The sequence below is a fragment of the Ascidiella aspersa genome, chromosome 1, assembly GCF_963924565.1.
Source record: "Ascidiella aspersa chromosome 1, kaAscAspe10.2, whole genome shotgun sequence".
Lineage (NCBI taxonomy): Eukaryota > Metazoa > Chordata > Ascidiacea > Phlebobranchia > Ascidiidae > Ascidiella > Ascidiella aspersa.
The window spans coordinates 29010671-29028441 of NC_139447.1; the positions used below are offsets into that span (position 1 = coordinate 29010671).

A 17771-nucleotide genomic window follows, 5' to 3' on the forward strand; every position below is an offset into this window, starting at 1 on the left:
CCTCTGCCTTAAATGTTGACCAGCTGACCAACACACTTAACCAGTGCTCCGATGGCCGAGTGGTTAAGGCGTTGGACTCGAAATCCAATGGGATATTCCCGCACAGGTTCGAATCCTGTTCGCAGCGAATTATTTTTTGTTGTTGTAAAATTTGATAATACATCATGTGTTGACCAGCTGACCAACACACTTAACCAGTGCTCCGATGGCCGAGTGGTTAAGGATGTGGACTCGAAATCCAATGGGATATTCCCGCACAGGTTCGAATCCTGTTCGCAGCGAATTATGTTTTTTGTTGTAAAATTTGATAATACATTAAATGTTGACCAGCTGACCAACGCACTTATTTAGTGCTGCGATGGCCGAGTGGTTATGGCGTTGGACTCGAAATCCAATGGGATATACCCGCTCAGGTTCAAATCCTATTCGCAGCGAATTATTAGTTTTTTTGTTGTAAAATTTGATAATACATTTAATGTTGACCAGCTGACCAACGCACTTAACCAGTGCTGCGATGGCCGTGTGGTTAAGGCGTTGGACTCGAAATCCAATTGGATATTCCCGCTCAGGTTCAAATCCTGTTCGTATTATTATCTCGGCCATCGCAGCACTGATTAAATGCGTTGGCCGGCTTGTCAACATTTAATGTATTATCAAAATTATAAAAAAAATAATTCGCTGCGAACAGGATTCGAACCTGTGCGGGAAAATCCAATTGGATTTCGAGTCCAACGCCTTAACCACTCGGCCATCGCAGATCTGGTTAAGTGCGTTGGTCAGCTGGTCAACATTTAATGTATTATCTAATTTTACCACAAAAAAACTAGTAATTCGATGCGAACAGGATTTGAACCTGAGCGGGAATATCCCTTTGGATTTCGAGTCAACGCCTTAACCACTCGGCCATCGCAGATCTGGTTAAGTGCGTTGGTCAGCTGGTCAACATTTAATGTATTATCTAATTTTACCACAAAAAAACTAGTAATTCGCTGCGAACAGGATTTGAACCTGAGCGGGAATATCCCTTTGGATTTCGAGTCCAACGCCTTAACCACTCGGCCATCGCAGATCTGGTTAAGTGCGTTGGTCAGCTGGTCAACATTTAATGTATTATCTAATTTTACCACAAAAAAACTAGTAATTCGCTGCGAACAGGATTTGAACCTGAGCGGGAATATCCCTTTGGATTTCGAGTCCAACGCCTTAACCAATCGGCCATCGCAGATCTGGTTAAGTGCGTTGGTCAGCTGGTCAACATTTAATGTATTATCTAATTTTACCACAAAAAAACTAGTAATTCGCTGCGAACAGGATTTGAACCTGAGCGGGAATATCCCTTTGGATTTCGATTCCAACGCCTTAACCACTCGGCCATCGCAGATCTGCTTAAGTGCGTTGGTCAGCTGGTCAACATTTAATGTATTATCAAATTTTACAACAAAAAAATAATAATTCGCTGCGAACAGGATTTGAACCTGAGCGGGAATAGTCCTTTGGATTTCGAGTCCAACGCCTTAACCACTCGGCCATCGCAGCACTGATTAAGTGCTGTGTTCAGCTGGTCAACATTTAATGTATTATCTAATTTTACAACAAATTAATAATAATTCGCTGCGAACAGGATTCAAACTTGTGCGGGAATATACCATTGGATTTCGGGCCCAACGCCATAACCACTCGGCCATCGCAGCACTAAATAAGTTCGTTGGTCAGCTGGTCAATATTTAATGTATTGTCTAATTATTATGTAAACAAACTAATTGGCTGCGAACAGGATTCGAACATGTGCGGGAATGTACTATTGGATTTCGAGTCCAACGCCTTAACCACTCGGCCATCGCAGCACTGATTAAATGCGTTGGTCAGCTGGTCAACATTTAATGTATTATCTAATTATTAGGAAAACAAACTAATTCCCTGCGAACAGGATTCGAACCTTTGCGGGAATATCCCATTGGATTTCGAGTCCAACGCCTTAACCACTCGGCCATCGCAGCACTTATTAAGTGCGTTCGTCAGCTGGTCAACATTTAATGTATTATCTAATTATTATAAAAACAAACAAATTCGCTTCGAACAGGATTCGAACCTGTGCGTGAATATCCCATTGGATTTCGAGTCCAACGCCTTAACCACTCGGCCATGACAGCACTGATTAAATGCGTTGGTCAGCTAGTCAAGATTTAATGTATTGTCTAATTTTACAACAACAAAAGTAATAATTCGCTGCGAACAGGATTCGTATCTGTCCGGGAATATCCCATTGGATTTCGAGTCCAACGCCTTAACCACTCGGCCATCACAGCACTGATTAAATGCGTTGGTCAGCTAGTCAAGATTTAATGTATTATCTAAGTTTACAACAAAAAAAATAATAATTCTCTGCGAACAGGATTCGAACCTGTGCGGGAATATCCCATTGGATTTCGAGTACAACGCCTTAACCACTCGGCCATCGCAGATCTGGTTAAGTGCGTTGGTCAGCTGGTCAACATTTAATGTATTATCAAATTTTACAACAAAAAATTAATAATTCGCTGCGAACAGGATTCGAACCTGTGCGGGAATTTCCCATTGGATTTCGAGCCCAACGCCATAACCACTCGGCCATCGCAGCACTAAATAAGTTCGTTGGCCAGCTGGTCAATATTTAATGTATTGTCTAATTATTATGAAAACAAACTAATTCGCTGCGAACAGGATTCGAACCTTTGCGGGAATATCGCATTGGATTTCGAGTCCAACGCCTTAACCACTCGGCCATCGCAGATCTGGTTAAGGTCGTTGGTCAGCTGGTCAACATTTAATGTATTATCCAATTTTACAACAACTAAAATAATAATTCGCTGCGATCAGGATTCGAACCTGTGCGGGAATATCCCATTGGATTTCGAGCCCAACGCCATAACCACTCGGCCATCGCAGCACTAAATAAGTTCGTTGGTCAGCTGGTCAACATTTAATGTATTATCTAATTATTAGGAAAACAAACTAATTCCCTGCGAACAGGATTCGAACCTTTGCGGGAATATCCCATTGGATTTCGAGTCCAACGCCTTAACCACTCGGCCATCGCAGCACTTATTAAGTGCGTTCGTCAGCTGGTCAACATTTAATGTATTATCTAATTATTATAAAAACAAACAAATTCGCTTCGAACAGGATTCGAACCTGTGCGTGAATATCCCATTGGATTTCGAGTCCAACGCCTTAACCACTCGGCCATGACAGCACTGATTAAATGCGTTGGTCAGCAAGTCAAGATTTAATGTATTGTCTAATTTTACAACAACAAAAGTAACAATTCGCTGCGAACAGGATTCGTATCTGTCCGGGAATATCCCATTGGATTTCGAGTCCAACGCCTTAACCACTCGGCCATCACAGCACTGATTAAATGCGTTGGTCAGCTAGTCAAGATTTAATGTATTATCTAAGTTTACAACAAAAAAAATAATAATTCTCTGCGAACAGGATTCGAACCTGTGCGGGAATATCCCATTGGATTTCGAGTCCAACGCCTTAACCACTCGGCCATCGCAGATCTGGTTAAGTGCGTTGGTCAGCTGGTCAACATTTAATGTATTATCAAATTTTACAACAAAAAATTAATAATTCGCTGCGAACAGGATTCGAACCTGTACGGGAATATCTCATTGGATTTCGAGTCCAACGCCTTAACCACTCGGCCATGACAGCACTGATTAAATGCGTTCGTCAGCTGGTCAACATTTAATGTATTATCTAATTATTATAAAAACAAACAAATTCGCTTCGAACAGGATTCGAACCTGTGCGTGAATATCCCATTGGATTTCGAGTCCAACGCCTTAACCACTCGGCCATGACAGCACTGATTAAATGCGTTGGTCAGCTAGTCAAGATTTAATGTATTGTCTAATTTTACAACAACAAAAGTAATAATTCGCTGCGATCAGGATTCGAACCTGTGCGGGAATATCCCATTGGATTTCGAGCCCAACGCCATAACCACTCGGCCATCGCAGCACTAAATAAGTTCGTTGGTCAGCTGGTCAACATTTAATGTATTATCTAATTATTAGGAAAACAAACTAATTCCCTGCGAACAGGATTCGAACCTTTGCGGGAATATCCCATTGGATTTCGAGTCCAATGCCTTAACCACTCGGCCATCGCAGCACTTATTAAGTGCGTTCGTCAGCTGGTCAACATTTAATGTATTATCTAATTATTATAAAAACAAACAAATTCGCTTCGAACAGGATTCGAACCTGTGCGTGAATATCCCATTGGATTTCGAGTCCAACGCCTTAACCACTCGGCCATGACAGCACTGATTAAATGCGTTGGTCAGCAAGTCAAGATTTAATGTATTGTCTAATTTTACAACAACAAAAGTAATAATTCGCTGCGAACAGGATTCGTATCTGTCCGGGAATATCCCATTGGATTTCGAGTCCAACGCCTTAACCACTCGGCCATCACAGCACTGATTAAATGCGTTGGTCAGCTAGTCAAGATTTAATGTATTATCTAAGTTTACAACAAAAAAAATAATAATTCTCTGCGAACAGGATTTGAACCTGTGCGGGAATATCCCATTGGATTTCGAGTCCAACGCCTTAACCACTCGGCCATCGCAGATCTGGTTAAGTGCGTTGGTCAGCTGGTCAACATTTAATGTATTATCAAATTTTACAACAAAAAATTAATAATTCGCTGCGAACAGGATTCGAACCTGTACGGGAATATCTCATTGGATTTCGAGTCCAACGCCTTAACCACTCGGCCATGACAGCACTGATTAAATGCGTTCGTCAGCTGGTCAACATTTAATGTATTATCTAATTATTATAAAAACAAACAAATTCGCTTCGAACAGGATTCGAACCTGTGCGTGAATATCCCATTGGATTTCGAGTCCAACGCCTTAACCACTCGGCCATGACAGCACTGATTAAATGCGTTGGTCAGCTAGTCAAGATTTAATGTATTGTCTAATTTTACAACAACAAAAGTAATAATTCGCTGCGAACAGGATTCGTATCTGTCCGGGAATATCCCATTGGATTTCGAGTCCAACGCCTTAACCACTCGGCCATCGCAGATCTGGTTAAGTGCGTTGGTCAGCTGGTCAACATTTAATGTATTATCAAATTTTACAACAAAAAATTAATAATTCGCTGCGAACAGGATTCGAACCTGTACGGGAATATCTCATTGGATTTCGAGTCCAACGCCTTAACCACTCGGCCATGACAGCACTGATTAAATGCGTTCGTCAGCTGGTCAACATTTAATGTATTATCTAATTATTATAAAAACAAACAAATTCGCTTCGAACAGGATTCGAACCTGTGCGTGAATATCCCATTGGATTTCGAGTCCAACGCCTTAACCACTCGGCCATGACAGCACTGATTAAATGCGTTGGTCAGCTAGTCAAGATTTAATGTATTGTCTAATTTTACAACAACAAAAGTAATAATTCGCTGCGAACAGGATTCGTATCTGTCCGGGAATATCCCATTGGATTTCGAGTCCAACGCCTTAACCACTCGGCCATCGCAGATCTGGTTAAGTGCGTTGGTCAGCTGGTCAACATTTAATGTATTATCAAATTTTACAACAAAAAATTAATAATTCGCTGCGAACAGGATTCGAACCTGTACGGGAATATCTCATTGGATTTCGAGTCCAACGCCTTAACCACTCGGCCATGACAGCACTGATTAAATGCGTTCGTCAGCTGGTCAACATTTAATGTATTATCTAATTATTATAAAAACAAACAAATTCGCTTCGAACAGGATTCGAACCTGTGCGTGAATATCCCATTGGATTTCGAGTCCAACGCCTTAACCACTCGGCCATGACAGCACTGATTAAATGCGTTGGTCAGCTAGTCAAGATTTAATGTATTGTCTAATTTTACAACAACAAAAGTAATAATTCGCTGCGAACAGGATTCGTATCTGTCCGGGAATATCCCATTGGATTTCGAGTCCAACGCCTTAACCACTCGGCCATCACAGCACTGATTAAATGCGTTGGTCAGCTAGTCAAGATTTAATGTATTATCTAAGTTTACAACAAAAAAAATAATAATTCTCTGCGAACAGGATTCGAACCTGTGCGGGAATATCCCATTGGATTTCGAGTCCAACGCCTTAACCACTCGGCCATCGCAGATCTGGTTAAGTGCGTTGGTCAGCTGGTCAACATTTAATGTATTATCCAATTTTACAACAAAAAAAATAATAATTCGCTGCGATCAGGATTCGAACCTGTGCGGGAATATCCCATTGGATTTCGAGCCCAACGCCATAACCACTCGGCCATCGCAGCACTAAATAAGTTCGTTGGTCAGCTGGTCAACATTTAATGTATTATCTAATTATTATGAAAACAAACTAATTCGCTGCGAACAGGATTCGAACCTTTGCGGGAATATCGCATTGGATTTCGAGTCCAACGCCTTAACCATTCGGCCATCGCAGATCTGGTTAAGGTCGTTGGTCAGCTGGTCAAGATTTAATGTATTATCCAATTTTACAACAAAAAAAATAATAATTCGCTGCGATCAGGATTCGAACCTGTGCGGGAATATCCCATTGGATTTCGAGCCCAACGCCATAACCACTCGGCCATCGCAGCACTAAATAAGTTCGTTGGTCAGCTGGTCAACATTTAATGTATTATCTAATTATTAGGAAAACAAACTAATTCCCTGCGAACAGGATTCGAACCTTTGCGGGAATATCCCATTGGATTTCGAGTCCAACGCCTTAACCACTCGGCCATCGCAGCAATTATTAAGTGCGTTCGTCAGCTGGTCAACATTTAATGTATTATCTAATTATTATAAAAACAAACTAATTCGCTGCGAACAGGATTCGAACCTGTGCGGGAATATCCCATTGGATTTCGAGTCCAACGCCTTAACCACTCGGCCATCGCAGCACTGATTAAGTGCGTTGGTCAGCTGGTCAACATTTAATGTATTATCTAATTATTATGAAAAAAAACTATTTCGCTGCGAACAGGATTCGAACCTGTGCGGGAATATCCCATTGGATTTCGAGTCCAACGCCTTAACCACTCGGCCAGCGCAGCACTTGTTAAGTGTGTTAGTCAGCTAGTCAACATTTAATTTATTATCTAATTTTACAACAAAAAATTAATAATTCGCTGCGAACAGGATTCGAACCTGTGCGGGAATATCTCATTGGATTTCGAGTCCAACGCCTTAACCACTCGGTCATCGCAGAAGTCATTAAGTGCGTTGGTCAGCTAGTCAAGATTTAATGTATTATCTAATTTTACAACAACAAAAAAAATAACTCGCTGCGAAAAGGATTCGAACCTTTGCAGGAATATCCCATTGGATTTCGAGTCCAACGCCTTAACCACTCGGCCATCGCAGCACTGATTAAGAGCGTTGGTCAGCTGGTCAACATTTAATGTATTATCGAATTATTATGAAAACAAACTAATTCGCTGCGAACAGGATTCGAACCTTTGCAGGAATATCCCATTGGATTTCGAGTCCAACGCCTTAACCACTCGGCCATCGCAGCACTGGTTAAGTGCGTTGGCCGGCTGTCCAACATTTAATGTATTATCGGATTTTATAAAAAATTATTCGCTGCGAACAGGATTCAAATTGAGCGGGAATATCCCATTGGATTTCGAGTCCAACGCCTTAACCACTCGGCCATCGCAGCACTGATTAAGAGCGTTGGTCAGCTGGTCAACATTTAATGTATTATCGAATTATTATGAAAACAAACTAATTCGCTGCGAACAGGATTCGAACCTTTGCAGGAATATCCCATTGGATTTCGAGCCCAACGCCTTAACCACTCGGCCATCGCAGCACTGATTAAATTTGTTGGTCAGCTGGTCAACATTTAATGTATTATCAAATTTTACAACAAAAAAACTAATAATTCACTGCGAACAGGATTTGAACCTGTGCGGGAATATCCCATTGGATTTCGAGTCCAACGCCTTAACAACTCGGTCATCGCAGCACTAAATAAGTGCGTTGGTCAGCTGGTCAACATTTAATGTATTATCAAATTTTACAACAAAAAAACTAATAATTCACTGCGAACAGGATTTGAACCTGTGCGGGAATATCCCATTGGATTTCGAGTCCAACGCCTTAACCACTCGGCCATCGCTGCACTGACTAAGTGCGTTGGTCAGCTAGTCAAAATTTAAAGTATTATCTAATTTTACAACAACAAAAATAATAATTCGCGGCGAACAAGATTCGAACCTGTGCGGGAATATAGCATTGGATTTCGAGTGCAACGCCTTAACCACTCGGCCATCGCAGCACTGATTAAGTGCGTTCGTCAGCTGGTCAACATTTAATGTATTATCTAACTATTATAAATACAAACTAATTCGCTGTGAACAGGTTCAAACCTGTGCGGGAATATCCCATTGGATTTCGAGTCCAACGCCTTAACCACTCGGCCAGCGCAGCACTGATTAAGTGCGTTGGTCAGCTAGTCAAGATTTAATGTATTATCTAATTTTACAACAACTAAAATAATAATTCGCTGCGAACAGGATTCGAACGTTTGCGGGAATATCCCATTGGATTTCGAGACCAACGCCTTAACCACTCGGCCATCGCAGCACTGATTAAGTGCGTTGGCCGGCTGGTCAACATTTATTGTATTATCGGATTTTATAAAAAATAATTCGCTGCGAACAGGATTCGAACCTGAGCGGGAATATCCCATTGGATTTCGAGTCCAACGCCTTAACCACTTGGCCTTAGAAGCACTAAATAAGTGCGTTAGTCAGCTAGTCAAAATTTAATGTATTATCTAATTTTACAACAACAAAAAAAATAATTCGCTGCGAACAGGATTCGAACCTGTGCGGGAATATCCCATTGGATTTCGAGTCCAACGCCTTAAACACTCGGCCATCGCAGCACTGATTAAGTGCGTTGGTCAGCTGTTCAACATTTAATGTATTATCTAATTATTATGAAAACAAACTAATTCGCTGCGAACATGATTCGAACCTGTGCGGGAATATCCCATTGGATTTCGAGTCCAACGCCTTAACCACTCGGCCATCGCAGCACTGATTAAGTGCGTTGGTCAGCTGGTCAACATTTAATGTATTATCTAATTATTATGAAAACAAACTAATTCGCTGCGAACAGGATTCGAACCTGTGCGGGAATATCCCATTGGATTTCGAGTCCAACGCCTTAACCACTCGGCCAGCACAGCACTTATTAAGTGTGTTAGTCAGCTAGTCAAAATTTAATTTATTATCTAATTTTACAACAACAAAAAAAATAATTCGCTGCGAACAGGATTCGAACTTGTTCGGGAATATCCCATTGGATTTCGAGTCCAACGCCTTAACCACTCGGCCATCGCAGCACTGATTAAGTGCGTTGGTCAGCTGTTCAACATTTAATGTATTATCTAATTATTATGAAAACAAACTAATTCGCTGCGAACATGATTCGAACCTGTGCGGGAATATCCCATTGGATTTCGAGTCCAACGCCTTAACCACTCGGCCATCGCAGCACTGATTAAGTGCGTTGGTCAGCTGGTCAACATTTAATGTATTATCTAATTATTATGAAAACAAACTAATTCGCTGCGAACAGGATTCGAACCTGTGCGGGAATATCCCATTGGATTTCGAGTCCAACGCCTTAACCACTCGGCCATCGCAGCACTGATTAAGTGCGTTCGTCAGCTGGTCAACACTTAATGTATTATCTAATTTTACAACAAAAAAAAAATAATTCGCTGCGAACAGGATTCGAACCTGTTCGGGAATATCCCATTGGATTTCGAGTCCAACGCCTTAACCACTCGGCCATCGCAGCACTGATTAAGTGCGTTGGTCAGCTGGTCAACATTTAATGTATTATCTAATTATTATGAAAACAAACTAATTCGCTGCGAACAGGATTCGAACCTGTGCGGGAATATCCCATTGGATTTCGAGTCCAACGCCTTAACCACTCGGCCAGCGCAGCAATGATTAAGTGCGTTCGTCAGCTGGTCAACACTTAATGTATTATCTAATTTTACAACAAAAAAAAAATAATTCGCTGCGAACAGGATTCGAACCTGTTCGGGAATATCCCATTGGATTTCGAGTCCAACGCCTTAACCACTCGGCCATCGCAGCACTGATTAAGTGCGTTGGTCAGCTGGTCAACATTTAATGTATTATCTAATTATTATGAAAACAAACTAATTCGCTGCGAACAGGATTCGAACCTGTGCGGGAATATCCCATTGGATTTCGAGTCCAACGCCTTAACCACTCGGCCAGCGCAGCACTGACTAAGTGCGTTGCTCAACTAGTCAAGATTTAATGTATTATCTAATATTACAACAACTAAAATAATAATGCGATGCGAACAAGATTCGAACCTGTGCGGGAATATCCCATTGGATTTCGAGTCCAACGCCTTAACCACTCGGCCATCGCAGCACTGATTAAGTGCGTTGGTCAGCTGGTCAACATTTAATGTATTATCTAATTATTATGAAAACAAACTAATTCGCTGCGAACAGGATTCGAACCTGTGCGGGAATATCCCATTGGATTTCGAGTCCAACGCCTTAACCACTCGGCCAGCGCAGCACTGACTAAGTGCGTTGCTCAACTAGTCAAGATTTAATGTATTATCTAATTTTACAACAACTAAAATAATAATGCGATGCGAACAGGATTCGAACCTGTGCGGGAATATCCCATTGGATTTCGAGTCCAACGCCTTAACCACTCGGCCAGCGCAGCACTTGTTAAGTGTGTTAGTCAGCTAGTCAAAATTTAATTTATTATCTAATTTTACAACAAAAAAAAAATAATTCGCTGCGAACAGGATTCGAACCTGTTCGGGAATATCCCATTGGATTTCGAGTCCAACGCCTTAACCACTCGGCCATCGCAGCACTGATTAAGTGCGTTGGTCAGCTGGTCAACATTTAATGTATTATCTAATTATTATGAAAACAAACTAATTCGCTGCGAACAGGATTCGAACCTGTGCGGGAATATCCCATTGGATTTCGAGTCCAACGCCTTAACCACTCGGCCAGCGCAGCACTTATTAAGTGTGTTAGTCAGCTAGTCGAAATTTAATTTATTATCTAATTATTATGAAAAAAACTATTTCGCTGCGAACAGGATTCGAACCTGTGCGGGAATATCCCATTGGATTTCGAGTCCAACGCCTTAACCACTCGGCCATCGCAGCACTGATTAAGTGCGTTGGTCAGCTGGTCAACATTTAATGTATTATCTAATTATTATGAAAACAAACTAATTCGCTGCGAACAGGATTCGAACCTGTGCGGGAATATCCCATTGGATTTCGAGTCCAACGCCTTAACCACTCGGCCAGCGCAGCACTTATTAAGTGTGTTAGTCAGCTAGTCAAAATTTAATTTATTATCTAATTTTACAACAAAAAAAAAATAATTCGCTGCGAACAGGATTCGAACCTGTTCGGGAATATCCCATTGGATTTCGAGTCCAACGCCTTAACCACTCGGCCATCGCAGCACTGATTAAGTGCGTTGGTCAGCTGGTCAACATTTAATGTATTATCTAATTATTATGAAAACAAACTAATTCGCTGCGAACAGGATTCGAACCTGTGCGGGAATATCCCATTGGATTTCGAGTCCAACGCCTTAACCACTCGGCCAGCGCAGCACTTATTAAGTGTGTTAGTCAGCTAGTCAAAATTTAATTTATTATCTAATTTTACAACAAAAAAAAAATAATTCGCTGCGAGCAGGATTCGAACCTGTTCGGGAATATCCCATTGGATTTCGAGTCCAACGCCTTAACCACTCGGCCATCGCAGCACTGATTAAGTGCGTTGGTCAGCTGGTCAACATTTAATGTATTATCTAATTATTATGAAAACAAACTAATTCGCTGCGAACAGGATTCGAACCTGTGCGGGAATATCCCATTGGATTTCGAGTCCAACGCCTTAACCACTCGGCCATGGCAGCACTGATTAAGTGCGTTGGTCAGCTGGTCAACATTTAATGTATTATCTAATTATTATGAAAACAAACTAATTCGCTGCGAACAGGATTCGAACCTGTGCGGGAATATCCCATTGGATTTCGAGTCCAACGCCTTAACCACTCGGCCAGCGCAGCACTGACTAAGTGCGTTGCTCAACTAGTCAAGATTTAATGTATTATCTAATTTTACAACAACTAAAATAATAATGCGATGCGAACAAGATTCGAACCTGTGCGGGAATATCCCATTGGATTTCGAGTCCAACGCCTTAACCACTCGGCCATGGCAGCACTGATTAAGTGCGTTGGTCAGCTGGTCAACATTTAATGTATTATCTAATTATTATGAAAACAAACTATTTCGCTGCGAACAGGATTCGAACCTGTTCGGGAATATCCCATTGGATTTCGAGTCCAACGCCTTAACCACTCGGCCATCGCAGCACTGATTAAGTGCGTTGGTCAGCTGGTCAACATTTAATGTATTATCTAATTATTATGAAAACAAACTAATTCGCTGCGAACAGGATTCGAACCTGTGCGGGAATATCCCATTGGATTTCGAGTCCAACGCCTTAACCACTCGGCCAGCGCAGCACTGATTAACTGCGTTCGTCAGCTGGTCAACACTTAATGTATTATCTAATTTTGCAACAAAAAAAAAATAATTCGCTGCGAACAGGATTCGAACCTGTTCGGGAATATCCCATTGGATTTCGAGTCCAACGCCTTAACCACTCGGCCATCGCACCACTGACTAAGTGCGTTGCTCAACTAGTCAAGATTTAATGTATTATCTAATTTTACAACAACTAAAATAATAATGCGATGCGAACAAGATTCGAACCTGTGCGGGAATATCCCATTGGATTTCGAGTCCAACGCCTTAACCACTCGGCCATCGCAGCACTGATTAAGTGCGTTGGTCAGCTGGTCAACATTTAATGTATTATCTAATTATTATGAAAACAAACTAATTCGCTGCGAACAGGATTCGAACCTGTGCGGGAATATCCCATTGGATTTCGAGTCCAACGCCTTAACCACTCGGCCATCGCAGCACTGACTAAGTGCGTTGCTCAACTAGTCAAGATTTAATGTATTATCTAATTTTACAACAACTAAAATAATAATGCGATGCGAACAAGATTCGAACCTGTGCGGGAATATCCCATTGGATTTCGAGTCCAACGCCTTAACCACTCGGCCATCGCAGCACTGATTAAGTGCGTTGGTCAGCTGGTCAACATTTAATGTATTATCTAATTATTATGAAAACAAACTAATTCGCTGCGAACAGGATTCGAACCTGTGCGGGAATATCCCATTGGATTTCGAGTCCAACGCCTTAACCACTCGGTCATCGCAGCACTGATTAAGTGCGTTGGTCAGCTGGTCAACATTTAATGTATTATCTAATTATTATGAAAACAAACTAATTCGCTGCGAACAGGATTCGAACCTGTGCGGGAATATCCCATTGGATTTCGAGTCCAACGCCTTAACCACTCGGCCAGCGCAGCACTTATTAAGTGTGTTAGTCAGCTAGTCAAAATTTAATTTATTATCTAATTTTACAACAAAAAAAAAATAATTCGCTGCGAACAGGATTCGAACCTGTTCGGGAATATCCCATTGGATTTCGAGTCCAACGCCTTAACCACTCGGCCATCGCAGCACTGATTAAGTGCGTTGGTCAGCTGGTCAACATTTAATGTATTATCTAATTATTATGAAAACAAACTAATTCGCTGCGAACAGGATTCGAACCTGTGCGGGAATATCCCATTGGATTTCGAGTCCAACGCCTTAACCACTCGGCCATCGCAGCACTGATTAAGTGCGTTGGTCAGCTGGTCAACATTTAATGTATTATCTAATTATTATGAAAACAAACTAATTCGCTGCGAACAGGATTCGAACCTGTGCGGGAATATCCCATTGGATTTCGAGTCCAACGCCTTAACCACTCGGCCATCGCAGCACTGACTAAGTGCGTTGCTCAACTAGTCAAGATTTAATGTATTATCTAATATTACAACAACTAAAATAATAATGCGATGCGAACAAGATTCGAACCTGTGCGGGAATGTCCCATTGGATTTCGAGTCCAACGCCTTAACCACTCGGCCAGCGCAGCACTGACTAAGTGCGTTGCTCAACTAGTCAAGATTTAATGTATTATCTAATATTACAACAACTAAAATAATAATGCGATGCGAACAAGATTCGAACCTGTGCGGGAATATCCCATTGGATTTCGAGTCCAACGCCTTAACCACTCGGCCATCGCAGCACTGATTAAGTGCGTTGGTCAGCTCGTCAACATTTAATGTATTATCTAATTATTATGAAAACAAACTAATTCGCTGCGAACAGGATTCGAACCTGTGCGGGAATATCCCATTGGATTTCGAGTCCAACGCCTTAACCACTCGGCCATCGCAGCACTGACTAAGTGCGTTGCTCAACTAGTCAAGATTTAATGTATTATCTAATTTTACAACAACTAAAATAATAATGCGATGCGAACAAGATTCGAACCTGTGCGGGAATATCCCATTGGATTTCGAGTCCAACGCCTTAACCACTCGGCCATCGCAGCACTGATTAAGTGCGTTGGTCAGCTGGTCAACATTTAATGTATTATCTAATTATTATGAAAAAAAACTATTTCGCTGCGAACAGGATTCGAACCTGTGCGGGAATATCCCATTGGATTTCGAGTCCAACGCCTTAACCACTCGGCCAGCGCAGCACTTGTTAAGTGTGTTAGTCAGCTAGTCAAAATTTAATTTATTATCTAATTTTACAACAAAAAAAAAATAATTCGCTGCGAACAGGATTCGAACCTTTCGGGAATATCCCATTGGATTTCGAGTCCAACGCCTTAACCACTCGGCCATCGCAGCACTGATTAAGTGCGTTGGTCAGCTGGTCAACATTTAATGTATTATCTAATTATTATGAAAACAAACTAATTCGCTGCGAACAGGATTCGAACCTGTGCGGGAATATCCCATTGGATTTCGAGTCCAACGCCTTAACCACTCGGCCATCGCAGCACTGATTAAGTGCGTTGGTCAGCTGGTCAACATTTAATGTATTATCTAATTATTATGAAAACAAACTAATTCGCTGCGAACAGGATTCGAACCTGTGCGGGAATATCCCATTGGATTTCGAGTCCAACGCCTTAACCACTCGGCCAGCGCAGCACTTATTAAGTGTGTTAGTCAGCTAGTCAAAATTTAATTTATTATCTAATTTTACAACAAAAAAAAAATAATTCGCTGCGAACAGGATTCGAACCTGTTCGGGAATATCCCATTGGATTTCGAGTCCAACGCCTTAACCACTCGGCCATCGCAGCACTGATTAAGTGCGTTGGTCAGCTGGTCAACATTTAATGTATTATCTAATTATTATGAAAACAAACTAATTCGCTGCGAACAGGATTCGAACCTGTGCGGGAATATCCCATTGGATTTCGAGTCCAACGCCTTAACCACTCGGCCATCGCAGAACTGACTAAGTGCGTTGCTCAACTAGTCAAGATTTAATGTATTATCTAATATTACAACAACTAAAATAATAATGCGATGCGAACAAGATTCGAACCTGTGCGGGAATATCCCATTGGATTTCGAGTCCAACGCCTTAACCACTCGGCCATGGCAGCACTGATTAAGTGCGTTGGTCAGCTGGTCAACATTTAATGTATTATCTAATTATTATGAAAACAAACTAATTCGCTGCGAACAGGATTCGAACCTGTGCGGGAATATCCCATTGGATTTCGAGTCCAACGCCTTAACCACTCGGCCAGCGCAGCACTGACTAAGTGCGTTGCTCAACTAGTCAACATTTAATGTATTATCTAATTATTATGAAAACAAACTAATTCGCTGCGAACAGGATTCGAACCTGTGCGGGAATATCCCATTGGATTTCGAGTCCAACGCCTTAACCACTCGGCCATCGCAGCACTGATTAAGTGCGTTGGTCAGCTGGTCAACATTTAATGTATTATCTAATTATTATGAAAACAAACTAATTCGCTGCGAACAGGATTCGAACCTGTGCGGGAATATCCCATTGGATTTCGAGTCCAACGCCTTAACCACTCGGCCATCGCAGCACTGATTAAGTGCGTTGGTCAGCTGGTCAACATTTAATGTATTATCTAATTATTATGAAAACAAACTAATTCGCTGCGAACAGGATTCGAACCTGTGCGGGAATATCCCATTGGATTTCGAGTCCAACGCCTTAACCACTCGGCCAGCGCAGCACTTATTAAGTGTGTTAGTCAGCTAGTCAAAATTTAATTTATTATCTAATTTTACAACAAAAAAAAAATAATTCGCTGCGAACAGGATTCGAACCTGTTCGGGAATATCCCATTGGATTTCGAGTCCAACGCCTTAACCACTCGGCCATCGCAGCACTGATTAAGTGCGTTGGTCAGCTGGTCAACATTTAATGTATTATCTAATTATTATGAAAACAAACTAATTCGCTGCGAACAGGATTCGAACCTGTGCGGGAATATCCCATTGGATTTCGAGTCCAACGCCTTAACCACTCGGCCATCGCAGCACTGATTAAGTGCGTTGGTCAGCTGGTCAACATTTAATGTATTATCTAATTATTATGAAAACAAACTAATTCGCTGCGAACAGGATTCGAACCTGTGCGGGAATATCCCATTGGATTTCGAGTCCAACGCCTTAACCACTCGGCCATCGCAGCACTGACTAAGTGCGTTGCTCAACTAGTCAAGATTTAATGTATTATCTAATATTACAACAACTAAAATAATAATGCGATGCGAACAAGATTCGAACCTGTACGGGAATATCCCATTGGATTTCGAGTCCAACGCCTTAACCACTCGGCCATGGCAGCACTGATTAAGTGCGTTGGTCAGCTGGTCAACATTTAATGTATTATCTAATTATTATGAAAACAAACTAATTCGCTGCGAACAGGATTCGAACCTGTGCGGGAATATCCCATTGGATTTCGAGTCCAACGCCTTAACCACTCGGCCATCTCAGCACTGATTAAGTGCGTTGGTCAGCTGGTCAACATTTAATGTATTATCTAATTATTATGAAAACAAACTAATTCGCTGCGAACAGGATTCGAACCTGTGCGGGAATATCCCATTGGATTTCGAGTCCAACGCCTTAACCACTCGGCCATCGCAGCACTGATTAAGTGCGTTGGTCAGCTGGTCAACATTTAATGTATTATCTAATTATTATGAAAACAAACTAATTCGCTGCGAACAGGATTCGAACCTGTGCGGGAATATCCCATTGGATTTCGAGTCCAACGCCTTAACCACTCGGCCAGCGCAGCACTTATTAAGTGTGTTAGTCAGCTAGTCGAAATTTAATTTATTATCTAATTATTATGAAAAAAAACTATTTCGCTGCGAACAGGATTCGAACCTGTGCGGGAATATCCCATTGGATTTCGAGTCCAACGCCTTAACCACTCGGCCATCGCAGCACTGATTAAGTGCGTTGGTCAGCTGGTCAACATTTAATGTATTATCTAATTATTATGAAAACAAACTAATTCGCTGCGAACAGGATTCGAACCTGTGCGGGAATATCCCATTGGATTTCGAGTCCAACGCCTTAACCACTCGGCCATCGCAGCACTGATTAAGTGCGTTGGTCAGCTGGTCAACATTTAATGTATTATCTAATTATTATG

The 17771-nt window shown here is 41.6% G+C and overlaps 77 non-coding genes across 77 annotated transcripts; 1 reads left to right on the forward strand and 76 right to left on the reverse strand.

Annotated features, from left to right (window-relative positions):
- The first annotated feature begins 45 nt into the window (after window positions 1-45).
- Window positions 46-127, forward strand: Trnas-cga (transfer RNA serine (anticodon CGA)). The gene has a single exon. It is a non-coding gene; the product is annotated as a tRNA-Ser (tRNA).
- A 549-nt stretch (window positions 128-676) lies between these two features.
- Window positions 677-758, reverse strand: Trnas-cga (transfer RNA serine (anticodon CGA)). Its single transcript has one exon. It is a non-coding gene; the product is annotated as a tRNA-Ser (tRNA).
- A 229-nt stretch (window positions 759-987) lies between these two features.
- On the reverse strand, window positions 988-1069 carry Trnas-cga (transfer RNA serine (anticodon CGA)). The gene has a single exon. It is a non-coding gene; the product is annotated as a tRNA-Ser (tRNA).
- Window positions 1070-1454: 385 nt separating this feature from the next.
- Window positions 1455-1536, reverse strand: Trnas-cga (transfer RNA serine (anticodon CGA)). Its single transcript has one exon. It is a non-coding gene; the product is annotated as a tRNA-Ser (tRNA).
- A 379-nt stretch (window positions 1537-1915) lies between these two features.
- Trnas-cga (transfer RNA serine (anticodon CGA)) lies at window positions 1916-1997 on the reverse strand. Its single transcript has one exon. It is a non-coding gene; the product is annotated as a tRNA-Ser (tRNA).
- Window positions 1998-2380: 383 nt separating this feature from the next.
- Trnas-cga (transfer RNA serine (anticodon CGA)) lies at window positions 2381-2462 on the reverse strand. Its single transcript has one exon. It is a non-coding gene; the product is annotated as a tRNA-Ser (tRNA).
- Window positions 2463-2535: 73 nt separating this feature from the next.
- Trnas-cga (transfer RNA serine (anticodon CGA)) lies at window positions 2536-2617 on the reverse strand. The gene has a single exon. It is a non-coding gene; the product is annotated as a tRNA-Ser (tRNA).
- Window positions 2618-2844: 227 nt separating this feature from the next.
- Window positions 2845-2926, reverse strand: Trnas-cga (transfer RNA serine (anticodon CGA)). Its single transcript has one exon. It is a non-coding gene; the product is annotated as a tRNA-Ser (tRNA).
- A 71-nt stretch (window positions 2927-2997) lies between these two features.
- Window positions 2998-3079, reverse strand: Trnas-cga (transfer RNA serine (anticodon CGA)). Its single transcript has one exon. It is a non-coding gene; the product is annotated as a tRNA-Ser (tRNA).
- A 383-nt stretch (window positions 3080-3462) lies between these two features.
- Window positions 3463-3544, reverse strand: Trnas-cga (transfer RNA serine (anticodon CGA)). Its single transcript has one exon. It is a non-coding gene; the product is annotated as a tRNA-Ser (tRNA).
- A 382-nt stretch (window positions 3545-3926) lies between these two features.
- On the reverse strand, window positions 3927-4008 carry Trnas-cga (transfer RNA serine (anticodon CGA)). The gene has a single exon. It is a non-coding gene; the product is annotated as a tRNA-Ser (tRNA).
- A 71-nt stretch (window positions 4009-4079) lies between these two features.
- On the reverse strand, window positions 4080-4161 carry Trnas-cga (transfer RNA serine (anticodon CGA)). The gene has a single exon. It is a non-coding gene; the product is annotated as a tRNA-Ser (tRNA).
- A 383-nt stretch (window positions 4162-4544) lies between these two features.
- On the reverse strand, window positions 4545-4626 carry Trnas-cga (transfer RNA serine (anticodon CGA)). Its single transcript has one exon. It is a non-coding gene; the product is annotated as a tRNA-Ser (tRNA).
- Window positions 4627-6092: 1466 nt separating this feature from the next.
- On the reverse strand, window positions 6093-6174 carry Trnas-cga (transfer RNA serine (anticodon CGA)). Its single transcript has one exon. It is a non-coding gene; the product is annotated as a tRNA-Ser (tRNA).
- Window positions 6175-6248: 74 nt separating this feature from the next.
- On the reverse strand, window positions 6249-6330 carry Trnas-cga (transfer RNA serine (anticodon CGA)). Its single transcript has one exon. It is a non-coding gene; the product is annotated as a tRNA-Ser (tRNA).
- Window positions 6331-6557: 227 nt separating this feature from the next.
- Window positions 6558-6639, reverse strand: Trnas-cga (transfer RNA serine (anticodon CGA)). Its single transcript has one exon. It is a non-coding gene; the product is annotated as a tRNA-Ser (tRNA).
- Window positions 6640-6710: 71 nt separating this feature from the next.
- Trnas-cga (transfer RNA serine (anticodon CGA)) lies at window positions 6711-6792 on the reverse strand. The gene has a single exon. It is a non-coding gene; the product is annotated as a tRNA-Ser (tRNA).
- A 71-nt stretch (window positions 6793-6863) lies between these two features.
- Trnas-cga (transfer RNA serine (anticodon CGA)) lies at window positions 6864-6945 on the reverse strand. Its single transcript has one exon. It is a non-coding gene; the product is annotated as a tRNA-Ser (tRNA).
- Window positions 6946-7016: 71 nt separating this feature from the next.
- On the reverse strand, window positions 7017-7098 carry Trnas-cga (transfer RNA serine (anticodon CGA)). The gene has a single exon. It is a non-coding gene; the product is annotated as a tRNA-Ser (tRNA).
- Window positions 7099-7327: 229 nt separating this feature from the next.
- Window positions 7328-7409, reverse strand: Trnas-cga (transfer RNA serine (anticodon CGA)). Its single transcript has one exon. It is a non-coding gene; the product is annotated as a tRNA-Ser (tRNA).
- A 71-nt stretch (window positions 7410-7480) lies between these two features.
- On the reverse strand, window positions 7481-7562 carry Trnas-cga (transfer RNA serine (anticodon CGA)). The gene has a single exon. It is a non-coding gene; the product is annotated as a tRNA-Ser (tRNA).
- A 218-nt stretch (window positions 7563-7780) lies between these two features.
- Trnas-cga (transfer RNA serine (anticodon CGA)) lies at window positions 7781-7862 on the reverse strand. The gene has a single exon. It is a non-coding gene; the product is annotated as a tRNA-Ser (tRNA).
- Window positions 7863-8092: 230 nt separating this feature from the next.
- Window positions 8093-8174, reverse strand: Trnas-cga (transfer RNA serine (anticodon CGA)). The gene has a single exon. It is a non-coding gene; the product is annotated as a tRNA-Ser (tRNA).
- A 686-nt stretch (window positions 8175-8860) lies between these two features.
- Trnas-cga (transfer RNA serine (anticodon CGA)) lies at window positions 8861-8942 on the reverse strand. The gene has a single exon. It is a non-coding gene; the product is annotated as a tRNA-Ser (tRNA).
- Window positions 8943-9013: 71 nt separating this feature from the next.
- On the reverse strand, window positions 9014-9095 carry Trnas-cga (transfer RNA serine (anticodon CGA)). The gene has a single exon. It is a non-coding gene; the product is annotated as a tRNA-Ser (tRNA).
- A 71-nt stretch (window positions 9096-9166) lies between these two features.
- Window positions 9167-9248, reverse strand: Trnas-cga (transfer RNA serine (anticodon CGA)). Its single transcript has one exon. It is a non-coding gene; the product is annotated as a tRNA-Ser (tRNA).
- Window positions 9249-9322: 74 nt separating this feature from the next.
- On the reverse strand, window positions 9323-9404 carry Trnas-cga (transfer RNA serine (anticodon CGA)). Its single transcript has one exon. It is a non-coding gene; the product is annotated as a tRNA-Ser (tRNA).
- A 71-nt stretch (window positions 9405-9475) lies between these two features.
- On the reverse strand, window positions 9476-9557 carry Trnas-cga (transfer RNA serine (anticodon CGA)). Its single transcript has one exon. It is a non-coding gene; the product is annotated as a tRNA-Ser (tRNA).
- Window positions 9558-9628: 71 nt separating this feature from the next.
- On the reverse strand, window positions 9629-9710 carry Trnas-cga (transfer RNA serine (anticodon CGA)). Its single transcript has one exon. It is a non-coding gene; the product is annotated as a tRNA-Ser (tRNA).
- A 73-nt stretch (window positions 9711-9783) lies between these two features.
- On the reverse strand, window positions 9784-9865 carry Trnas-cga (transfer RNA serine (anticodon CGA)). Its single transcript has one exon. It is a non-coding gene; the product is annotated as a tRNA-Ser (tRNA).
- Window positions 9866-9936: 71 nt separating this feature from the next.
- Trnas-cga (transfer RNA serine (anticodon CGA)) lies at window positions 9937-10018 on the reverse strand. Its single transcript has one exon. It is a non-coding gene; the product is annotated as a tRNA-Ser (tRNA).
- A 73-nt stretch (window positions 10019-10091) lies between these two features.
- Window positions 10092-10173, reverse strand: Trnas-cga (transfer RNA serine (anticodon CGA)). The gene has a single exon. It is a non-coding gene; the product is annotated as a tRNA-Ser (tRNA).
- Window positions 10174-10244: 71 nt separating this feature from the next.
- Trnas-cga (transfer RNA serine (anticodon CGA)) lies at window positions 10245-10326 on the reverse strand. Its single transcript has one exon. It is a non-coding gene; the product is annotated as a tRNA-Ser (tRNA).
- Window positions 10327-10398: 72 nt separating this feature from the next.
- Window positions 10399-10482, reverse strand: Trnas-cga (transfer RNA serine (anticodon CGA)). The gene has a single exon. It is a non-coding gene; the product is annotated as a tRNA-Ser (tRNA).
- Window positions 10483-10553: 71 nt separating this feature from the next.
- On the reverse strand, window positions 10554-10635 carry Trnas-cga (transfer RNA serine (anticodon CGA)). Its single transcript has one exon. It is a non-coding gene; the product is annotated as a tRNA-Ser (tRNA).
- Window positions 10636-10707: 72 nt separating this feature from the next.
- On the reverse strand, window positions 10708-10791 carry Trnas-cga (transfer RNA serine (anticodon CGA)). Its single transcript has one exon. It is a non-coding gene; the product is annotated as a tRNA-Ser (tRNA).
- A 73-nt stretch (window positions 10792-10864) lies between these two features.
- Window positions 10865-10946, reverse strand: Trnas-cga (transfer RNA serine (anticodon CGA)). Its single transcript has one exon. It is a non-coding gene; the product is annotated as a tRNA-Ser (tRNA).
- A 71-nt stretch (window positions 10947-11017) lies between these two features.
- Trnas-cga (transfer RNA serine (anticodon CGA)) lies at window positions 11018-11099 on the reverse strand. Its single transcript has one exon. It is a non-coding gene; the product is annotated as a tRNA-Ser (tRNA).
- Window positions 11100-11169: 70 nt separating this feature from the next.
- Window positions 11170-11251, reverse strand: Trnas-cga (transfer RNA serine (anticodon CGA)). Its single transcript has one exon. It is a non-coding gene; the product is annotated as a tRNA-Ser (tRNA).
- A 71-nt stretch (window positions 11252-11322) lies between these two features.
- Window positions 11323-11404, reverse strand: Trnas-cga (transfer RNA serine (anticodon CGA)). Its single transcript has one exon. It is a non-coding gene; the product is annotated as a tRNA-Ser (tRNA).
- Window positions 11405-11477: 73 nt separating this feature from the next.
- On the reverse strand, window positions 11478-11559 carry Trnas-cga (transfer RNA serine (anticodon CGA)). Its single transcript has one exon. It is a non-coding gene; the product is annotated as a tRNA-Ser (tRNA).
- Window positions 11560-11630: 71 nt separating this feature from the next.
- On the reverse strand, window positions 11631-11712 carry Trnas-cga (transfer RNA serine (anticodon CGA)). The gene has a single exon. It is a non-coding gene; the product is annotated as a tRNA-Ser (tRNA).
- Window positions 11713-11785: 73 nt separating this feature from the next.
- Trnas-cga (transfer RNA serine (anticodon CGA)) lies at window positions 11786-11867 on the reverse strand. Its single transcript has one exon. It is a non-coding gene; the product is annotated as a tRNA-Ser (tRNA).
- A 71-nt stretch (window positions 11868-11938) lies between these two features.
- On the reverse strand, window positions 11939-12020 carry Trnas-cga (transfer RNA serine (anticodon CGA)). The gene has a single exon. It is a non-coding gene; the product is annotated as a tRNA-Ser (tRNA).
- A 71-nt stretch (window positions 12021-12091) lies between these two features.
- Trnas-cga (transfer RNA serine (anticodon CGA)) lies at window positions 12092-12173 on the reverse strand. The gene has a single exon. It is a non-coding gene; the product is annotated as a tRNA-Ser (tRNA).
- A 227-nt stretch (window positions 12174-12400) lies between these two features.
- Window positions 12401-12482, reverse strand: Trnas-cga (transfer RNA serine (anticodon CGA)). Its single transcript has one exon. It is a non-coding gene; the product is annotated as a tRNA-Ser (tRNA).
- Window positions 12483-12553: 71 nt separating this feature from the next.
- Trnas-cga (transfer RNA serine (anticodon CGA)) lies at window positions 12554-12635 on the reverse strand. Its single transcript has one exon. It is a non-coding gene; the product is annotated as a tRNA-Ser (tRNA).
- A 73-nt stretch (window positions 12636-12708) lies between these two features.
- On the reverse strand, window positions 12709-12790 carry Trnas-cga (transfer RNA serine (anticodon CGA)). The gene has a single exon. It is a non-coding gene; the product is annotated as a tRNA-Ser (tRNA).
- A 72-nt stretch (window positions 12791-12862) lies between these two features.
- Trnas-cga (transfer RNA serine (anticodon CGA)) lies at window positions 12863-12946 on the reverse strand. Its single transcript has one exon. It is a non-coding gene; the product is annotated as a tRNA-Ser (tRNA).
- A 71-nt stretch (window positions 12947-13017) lies between these two features.
- On the reverse strand, window positions 13018-13099 carry Trnas-cga (transfer RNA serine (anticodon CGA)). Its single transcript has one exon. It is a non-coding gene; the product is annotated as a tRNA-Ser (tRNA).
- A 72-nt stretch (window positions 13100-13171) lies between these two features.
- Window positions 13172-13255, reverse strand: Trnas-cga (transfer RNA serine (anticodon CGA)). Its single transcript has one exon. It is a non-coding gene; the product is annotated as a tRNA-Ser (tRNA).
- A 71-nt stretch (window positions 13256-13326) lies between these two features.
- On the reverse strand, window positions 13327-13408 carry Trnas-cga (transfer RNA serine (anticodon CGA)). The gene has a single exon. It is a non-coding gene; the product is annotated as a tRNA-Ser (tRNA).
- A 71-nt stretch (window positions 13409-13479) lies between these two features.
- Window positions 13480-13561, reverse strand: Trnas-cga (transfer RNA serine (anticodon CGA)). The gene has a single exon. It is a non-coding gene; the product is annotated as a tRNA-Ser (tRNA).
- A 73-nt stretch (window positions 13562-13634) lies between these two features.
- On the reverse strand, window positions 13635-13716 carry Trnas-cga (transfer RNA serine (anticodon CGA)). The gene has a single exon. It is a non-coding gene; the product is annotated as a tRNA-Ser (tRNA).
- A 71-nt stretch (window positions 13717-13787) lies between these two features.
- On the reverse strand, window positions 13788-13869 carry Trnas-cga (transfer RNA serine (anticodon CGA)). The gene has a single exon. It is a non-coding gene; the product is annotated as a tRNA-Ser (tRNA).
- A 71-nt stretch (window positions 13870-13940) lies between these two features.
- Window positions 13941-14022, reverse strand: Trnas-cga (transfer RNA serine (anticodon CGA)). Its single transcript has one exon. It is a non-coding gene; the product is annotated as a tRNA-Ser (tRNA).
- A 228-nt stretch (window positions 14023-14250) lies between these two features.
- Window positions 14251-14334, reverse strand: Trnas-cga (transfer RNA serine (anticodon CGA)). The gene has a single exon. It is a non-coding gene; the product is annotated as a tRNA-Ser (tRNA).
- A 71-nt stretch (window positions 14335-14405) lies between these two features.
- On the reverse strand, window positions 14406-14487 carry Trnas-cga (transfer RNA serine (anticodon CGA)). The gene has a single exon. It is a non-coding gene; the product is annotated as a tRNA-Ser (tRNA).
- Window positions 14488-14559: 72 nt separating this feature from the next.
- Window positions 14560-14643, reverse strand: Trnas-cga (transfer RNA serine (anticodon CGA)). The gene has a single exon. It is a non-coding gene; the product is annotated as a tRNA-Ser (tRNA).
- A 71-nt stretch (window positions 14644-14714) lies between these two features.
- On the reverse strand, window positions 14715-14796 carry Trnas-cga (transfer RNA serine (anticodon CGA)). The gene has a single exon. It is a non-coding gene; the product is annotated as a tRNA-Ser (tRNA).
- Window positions 14797-14869: 73 nt separating this feature from the next.
- On the reverse strand, window positions 14870-14950 carry Trnas-cga (transfer RNA serine (anticodon CGA)). Its single transcript has one exon. It is a non-coding gene; the product is annotated as a tRNA-Ser (tRNA).
- Window positions 14951-15021: 71 nt separating this feature from the next.
- Window positions 15022-15103, reverse strand: Trnas-cga (transfer RNA serine (anticodon CGA)). Its single transcript has one exon. It is a non-coding gene; the product is annotated as a tRNA-Ser (tRNA).
- Window positions 15104-15174: 71 nt separating this feature from the next.
- Window positions 15175-15256, reverse strand: Trnas-cga (transfer RNA serine (anticodon CGA)). The gene has a single exon. It is a non-coding gene; the product is annotated as a tRNA-Ser (tRNA).
- Window positions 15257-15329: 73 nt separating this feature from the next.
- Window positions 15330-15411, reverse strand: Trnas-cga (transfer RNA serine (anticodon CGA)). The gene has a single exon. It is a non-coding gene; the product is annotated as a tRNA-Ser (tRNA).
- A 71-nt stretch (window positions 15412-15482) lies between these two features.
- Window positions 15483-15564, reverse strand: Trnas-cga (transfer RNA serine (anticodon CGA)). Its single transcript has one exon. It is a non-coding gene; the product is annotated as a tRNA-Ser (tRNA).
- A 227-nt stretch (window positions 15565-15791) lies between these two features.
- Trnas-cga (transfer RNA serine (anticodon CGA)) lies at window positions 15792-15873 on the reverse strand. Its single transcript has one exon. It is a non-coding gene; the product is annotated as a tRNA-Ser (tRNA).
- Window positions 15874-15944: 71 nt separating this feature from the next.
- Trnas-cga (transfer RNA serine (anticodon CGA)) lies at window positions 15945-16026 on the reverse strand. The gene has a single exon. It is a non-coding gene; the product is annotated as a tRNA-Ser (tRNA).
- Window positions 16027-16097: 71 nt separating this feature from the next.
- On the reverse strand, window positions 16098-16179 carry Trnas-cga (transfer RNA serine (anticodon CGA)). The gene has a single exon. It is a non-coding gene; the product is annotated as a tRNA-Ser (tRNA).
- A 71-nt stretch (window positions 16180-16250) lies between these two features.
- On the reverse strand, window positions 16251-16332 carry Trnas-cga (transfer RNA serine (anticodon CGA)). Its single transcript has one exon. It is a non-coding gene; the product is annotated as a tRNA-Ser (tRNA).
- Window positions 16333-16405: 73 nt separating this feature from the next.
- Window positions 16406-16487, reverse strand: Trnas-cga (transfer RNA serine (anticodon CGA)). The gene has a single exon. It is a non-coding gene; the product is annotated as a tRNA-Ser (tRNA).
- A 71-nt stretch (window positions 16488-16558) lies between these two features.
- On the reverse strand, window positions 16559-16640 carry Trnas-cga (transfer RNA serine (anticodon CGA)). Its single transcript has one exon. It is a non-coding gene; the product is annotated as a tRNA-Ser (tRNA).
- A 71-nt stretch (window positions 16641-16711) lies between these two features.
- Window positions 16712-16793, reverse strand: Trnas-cga (transfer RNA serine (anticodon CGA)). The gene has a single exon. It is a non-coding gene; the product is annotated as a tRNA-Ser (tRNA).
- A 227-nt stretch (window positions 16794-17020) lies between these two features.
- Trnas-cga (transfer RNA serine (anticodon CGA)) lies at window positions 17021-17102 on the reverse strand. Its single transcript has one exon. It is a non-coding gene; the product is annotated as a tRNA-Ser (tRNA).
- A 71-nt stretch (window positions 17103-17173) lies between these two features.
- Trnas-cga (transfer RNA serine (anticodon CGA)) lies at window positions 17174-17255 on the reverse strand. The gene has a single exon. It is a non-coding gene; the product is annotated as a tRNA-Ser (tRNA).
- Window positions 17256-17326: 71 nt separating this feature from the next.
- Trnas-cga (transfer RNA serine (anticodon CGA)) lies at window positions 17327-17408 on the reverse strand. The gene has a single exon. It is a non-coding gene; the product is annotated as a tRNA-Ser (tRNA).
- Window positions 17409-17479: 71 nt separating this feature from the next.
- On the reverse strand, window positions 17480-17561 carry Trnas-cga (transfer RNA serine (anticodon CGA)). The gene has a single exon. It is a non-coding gene; the product is annotated as a tRNA-Ser (tRNA).
- Window positions 17562-17632: 71 nt separating this feature from the next.
- Window positions 17633-17714, reverse strand: Trnas-cga (transfer RNA serine (anticodon CGA)). The gene has a single exon. It is a non-coding gene; the product is annotated as a tRNA-Ser (tRNA).
- Between the last annotated feature and the right edge of the window lie 57 nt (window positions 17715-17771).